Below are 6,000 nucleotides of genomic sequence, written 5' to 3' on the forward strand. Positions count from 1 at the left end.
CCTCCTTCCCTGCCTCTGCTTAGATATTAATGCAGAATTTTATGGCTCGTCACCCCCTTCATTAGACTCAGCTCAAGGGAGTCTCTGCTGTCTGTATGAAGAGCCCTGAGCCCGTATTACCAACAGCACGAGCAGACGAGCAAGCTGAAGTTCAGTCAACGTGAGCTGCTTGCTCTGGCTCACAGGGCTAGTAAATGGGGACGCTATCTTCCCTCACTCACCTCCTTTTCTGAGGAACAGAGGGATGGGCGAAGGCCTTTATTATTCATTTATTTAAGAATCACACAAACGACACAGGAAAATGATCTCTTAAGAAATTAATCATTCCTGATGACCCGGCCCCACTACACGCTCAGTGTCACACCTAAGAAGTGTGGCCCCTGACCTTACTAGGCTATACTCAGCCACCACCCAACTTGACCTTCCTAGTCCTTTTAAAATCTTTCCCCAAGAGCAGGACAGCTACCTTTTCCAAGGCGGATGGGAGTTGGGTGCTAAGGATCAGCCGATGAGCACAGCCCCTGGAAACACTCAGCTTGGCTGCCCTGCTGTGAAAGTCAAAATTGATTTCACTGAGAGCCGGCGTCTCTGGCTTCTGGGCAGAAACCAGGCTGTGGAGGAGAATCGGCACCGAAGTCTGCTCTTTTATCTTTGCATGGAGTAAATTCTTCCCAATGTCATATTTCTCTGCAGGCCCATCCCCCCGTCACTTGACATCAGAGCAACAGAGTATAAATACATACACAGACCAAAGGAGACACAAAGGATCCTTCCACACAAGGCAGGGAGGAAGCAGGGGAGCCACAGCCACGTTAAAAAATATATAGATAACCAGCCAATAATTTTTATTTATTTTAGGGGGGAAAATTGGGAGGGGGAAGGGAATCAGGATCTGTGTCTTCTCCCACAACGCCTGCGTCCCCAGAAAGCCAAGTGGGGGATGCGGCCCAGGCCCTAGAGCCCTGCAAGGCAGTGAAGCATTCCCTTTGAAAACAGACGTCTTTGCCTTAGAGAAGGAAGGTTCAGCCAGCTTCTTCAGACACCACAAATTTGTAACTGCCTCCGTATCACATTAACCATCTACTTAAAATCTTGGGGCAGCATTTGTTTTACCAGGGAAACTGTGACAAGCCCATTTCTATTGATTGGGTCCCTCTTCTTTCCCTTAATCCCATTTTGAAATATTATCCATGTAGACTGGAAACTTCGCAGAAAGGCCCAATAGAAGCCTCTTAGTCTAAACTCTGGGTCGGGAAGATTAGCACTGTAAAGTACAGAGAGGTTAGCAGTCCAGCTGTAAATCACACAGCTGACTAGCAGCAGATCTAGGCTCCAGCCCTGGAATGCCCTGGCTTCCAAGCCCGGGCCTCTTCCCACATGCTCTCCTACAGAACAGCACAGAGTGGTGAGCTGGCTGACCGACAGACTGCTCCGTCAATCCCAGTTTTATCATTTATTAGTTCCATATCCCTGGGCAAGTCACTTAACCTCTCTGAACCTCATTTTCCTCATTTGTGCATCTGGGCCTATGATTGTAACTATCTCTAGGATTACTGTGAGCATGGAATGTGCCAAGGCTTGACACACATGTACCCTATTATTCCATTGTACTGCTTCTGTTTCACAGAAGCGAACGGATTTGCCATCTGAAATTTGATGACTATCCACACCCAGATGATAGGCAGGAAAAGATTGTTCGTAAACTCATTTTACAGTTAGGAAAATTGTCCCCCCTCCCCTCAGATGACGTAACTTGAGCAAGATCAGAGGTGGTTTTTTTTTTAAATTTTATTGAGATCAGAATTTTAAAAGCAAGCACATTCTTAGCTGTCCTGTCTTCCTACCACTCCTCCAGAGCAATGGGTTGAATAAGAAGCAAAAGTTATGTTTTCCCTCCCTCCTCACAGAGCAGAACGATGTATCACTAATTCACACTCCACAACCCTTCCTTATAAACTGGAATCAGCACAATGCTTGGTACAAAGCTGTCTGGTACAACACAGCTTTGATGAATGAGTAAATTACTGGATCACTGAAGATCCTATCTGCAGACAACAAGGCAATGCTGCCTGAAGTAGGTGTCTCATTGCAGAAAGCAGACGCGAGCAGGCAAGAGCTCTGGTGGCAGCAAGTGAGAACCCCATTCACTTCGCACCTTCCCACAGCCTGCTCTGAGCAGAAGAAGCCTTTGACAAGACCAAGAGCTAGTTCCCTAACTTCAGTGGTCCCATCCAGAGCATTTCCAAACCTGGCCCACATGACTTAAGCCAGAGCCCAGAAGACAACTGCGAAGCACACGTGACACTCCTCCAGCTAAAACAGATGTAATAACACTGCAGGCAAGGGGCAGTGAACAGGCCAGGGAGATGGCCCATCTGTCTTCCTAATTGTCAACTCTGCCTATAACAAGATTTGTCTCCCCGTCACACTGTAGGCTGCTACTGAACTGAAGCAAAACCAAGATATCCATCTTCTAGCCAGGAGCAGTGGCCTTCCCAAGGTGCCAGGGATGAAAGGAGGCTACTTGACTAAGAGAAGCAGAGACAGCAGGAAGGAGCCTGGACTGAGTCAGGAGCTGGGTGGGGGTTGAGGGTGCATGGCTGGGGGTTGGGGGGACCCGTGTTCTTGACTAGCTGTAGGTACTCAAGCAGTTACTGCACCTCATTGGGCCTCTGCTTCCTATAAAATTAAAGTCCAAAGTTCTGGAAAATGGGGTCAATGGGGGGAGAGGAGGGCTGTGACTCCTGATATTGTATGCAAGATATTGTAGGTCATATGCATTTGGAAGGGAGTATCCACAATTTTCACCAGAACCTCAAAGATATATATAACACTCTCCCTGCCCCCCAGAAAAAATTTGAGAAACACTAGACTAGATGGTTTTCATCCAGTAAGCGTTTACTGAGCACCATGTGTCCTTCTTTGTGCGAGGTACCTGGGACACAAATATCACAGGAGACTCCTGCCTTTATGATGCTCAGGGCATTTTATGCTGGCTGCAACGGAAGCCTGTCCGAGGAGCTTTGGAAACAGAGAAGAGGGAGCATTTGACTCTGGTCAGGAAAAGCCTTCTGGGTTCAGTGTTGATGCTGACAGCTGAGTGTGCATTCAGTGACTGAACGGCAGAAAGAGTATTTTAGAGAAAGGACAGCATGTGCAAGGCAGCATGTGTTCCATGAACTGCTTGAAGTGTAACTGTGAGTAGAACACAGACGGTGTTCACTGGGGGTGGAGGTGGGGGTTGGGGTGGGGGTGGGAGGAGACGGGGGAGGGGCATAAGCCAGAAATGAGGCTGGAAAGGTAAGCAGGGCCCAGATTAGGAAATGCACTGTAAGCCACCCTGAACATTTTTACGTTGTAGGCAATGAGTTCATTCTAGTTTTAAAAGTCTGTGACGAGCCACCACTCCCAGCATAAATCTTCCTGAATTTTGGCAGGAGCCTTGGTCAGTTGTGAGCACAGTGGGCAACAGGGAGGAAAGAAATGCTGCCTCTTAGCACTGTGAGTGGGCGTGGGCTGGTAGTAAGCGCACTCATGGGGGTGAGTCCCACACTGGCTTCTCAGTCTCTCCTGCTTCTCTCCCAGCCAGGGGGCCGCTTACTACCCACTATTACAGATGGGAAAGGGTGGCACTGATTGGCCTAGGCTATGGGATGAGAAGGAAGGCACATGCCCATTTGGGCCCCTGGTCATAACTAGGTAAACAGGTTTTTAGTCCCTCTAAAGGACTCTGTTACTTGCCTCAGGGCCCTCCCACATGCTGTTCCTTCTGCCTAGAAGGCCCTTTCCACCCTCTTGAAGTAGTTACTACTTACCAGCCTTCCGAATGAGAGACTACCATTTGTGCCACAGATTCTCACAGCACCATACCCCTTCCTTTCAAAGAATTCAGCACTGTTCATAATTTGACACTTATTTGAGTAATTTGATTCAAGTCAGTCTTGACCACTGCAAGCTCCATGAGGCCAGACCGTGCCAGTTTTGTTCATTTCTGTATCCCACTATCTTGCCAGGTACGCAGCACAGAGCAAGTTACTTGTTGATTGAATGAAAGTCTAGTGTGGACCCTGAGCCATTCCCCATTCTCTCTGCCCTTTAATATGCCCCACAACTCGTATCATGGTCCAGTGAGGAGCAGGTTTGGACAAGGGCAGGAGGGCTGGACATTCAAAGATAGTATCGGAATGAACTCTTCCTCTATTCCAAAAGTAGCTCTGTGTTCTCCTGTGTCTTGTCTTGAACGGCTCTAAGGGAACCCGCATTTGGTTCACCCAGGGAGGTCCTTGGGAATCATGTTCAATTCAAGATGCTTTCTCCCCAAGCCTCAACCCGGTCACTGGCTATTTCCGGTCCTCTCTTGACCCTGCTTGGTCAATAGGACTTTGCGCACGCTTCAGGGCGTCAGCCTCAAGAGATTCCTTTTTCCTCTCTATAAAATACCTCCGCCTGGCCCTCCAAGCCCGTACATCAGGGAGCCTGAGAACTAAAACCGCTGGTTCCTGCAGCCCTAGCGGATGCCCAGGGCAAGTGCAATTCAGACCCGGTGTAGGGGTCATGGGACTGACTTTCCAAATTCCATGCTAAGTTAACTGGCCACTCTGCAGGGATAAAGTAGTTGGGGTCAAAAGTTTGACCTTAAGGGAGAGATGAGAGGGAGGGAATCTCACCAAGTGGCGTGCAGGCTCGGCAAAGGCGCCTTCGGTGGCGGCGGCTGCCAGCGCATCCGGCCCCCCCGCCCCAAGAGGCCCCATTGCTTCTACCCAAGGTCGCGGCCCAACTGGAGCGTTAGAAAGTTCAACCTGGGGCCGAGAGGTACCAGGGTAGGAACCGGGGGGCGGTTTTTGAGGAAGAAGGGAGACTAAAAGCTCGATTCCAGGTAGTCCTGGGAGCCGGCGGCAGGGCGTCCCAGTCCCTCAAGCTGCATCCCGGACCGCAGCGCCGGGCTCTGAGGCGCTGGGCGGGGGCTGCACCACCCGAACCGCAAGGACAACGCGGCCTCCCGTCTCCCGACCGGTCTGCTCCACCCCCAGCACTGGGGAGCGGGGAGCGGGTGCGGCGGAAGGACAGACGCGCCCGCCCTTGGGCAGACCCCTCTCCGCTCTGTCGCGGACCCCAGGCGAGGGCGCGGGGTTGGCTCATGCTGCCGCAGCCTCTATCTTAAGGGAGCTGGGGATGCGGCGCTTGGAGGGGGCGAGGCGGGCGGCGAAGGCAAAAGAGAGGGGACGAGCACCGGGGCCAAGACCCGGTTCGCGCCGGGCCGGTGCGGGTAGGGTCGGGGTGGCGGGGTGCCTTACCTTGGCGAGCCGCGGGAGTCCGGCGGGGGGCGCCGGCGGTGCCTGGGGCTTCGGGGCGCACACAGCCTCTGGGTGCACGGTCCCCGTCCGGGGCTTGCTCCCCAAAACTGACGCACCCTCGTTGTCCTGGGCGCGCACCCCCTCCCTCGGGCGCCCTCTCGCCGGCGGTCTTGGCCTGAGCCCGGGGCGCACACCCCGCGGGGCACACCCACCGCGGCCGCTGCGGGACTGGCCAGGCGCGGGCAGGCGAAGCTGCGCCCGGCGTCGCCGGCTGCCAGCACCACCCGAGTCCCCGCCTTCGCCAGGGGAAAAAAAGACTCCTGACGCGGCGCGGGCTTTGGTGTGTAGAAGGGGCGGCATTGCGAAACCGAGGGGAGGGTCTTAGCCTTAAACTCCAAACGCTTTTGGACGGAGTTTGGAAGAAAACTTTTTGAAAAGAGACCCGAAAACTCCAAACCCGTGTATAGCGCTTTTCAGATTTCCAAAGTGCCTTCATATACATTTATCTTGGTTTATTTTTACAACAGTAATTAGCTGTTGGGGCATTTCTATCCTCTTACGGATGGGAAGACATCATCACACAAGGGAATGACTTGGTCAAGCTAGGACAAGAACCCGGTCTTGGTAACGGAGTCCGAGCGCAGTGAGGGGATGTGAGCCCCGGGCCTTTTCTCACTGCAGAGGTGGAAGCAGGGTAGGGGTGGAT

The 6,000-nt window shown here is 52.4% G+C and overlaps 1 protein-coding gene across 4 annotated transcripts in view; it reads right to left on the reverse strand.

Moving 5' to 3' along the window:
- Positions 1 to 5,586, reverse strand: part of KANK4 (KN motif and ankyrin repeat domains 4) — an 81,431-nt gene extending 75,845 nt beyond the window's left edge. For all 4 annotated transcript variants that reach the window (XR_004325103.1, XM_032494439.1, XM_032494438.1 and 1 more), the window contains exon 1: positions 5,295 to 5,586. The gene's annotated coding sequence lies outside the window, so the exon portion shown is untranslated. The remainder of the gene's footprint in view (positions 1 to 5,294) is intronic.
- Positions 5,587 to 6,000: the final 414 nt, after the last annotated feature.

This window comes from Camelus ferus, chromosome 13 (genome assembly GCF_009834535.1).
Source record: "Camelus ferus isolate YT-003-E chromosome 13, BCGSAC_Cfer_1.0, whole genome shotgun sequence".
In the NCBI taxonomy this organism is placed as follows: Eukaryota; Metazoa; Chordata; class Mammalia; order Artiodactyla; family Camelidae; genus Camelus; species Camelus ferus.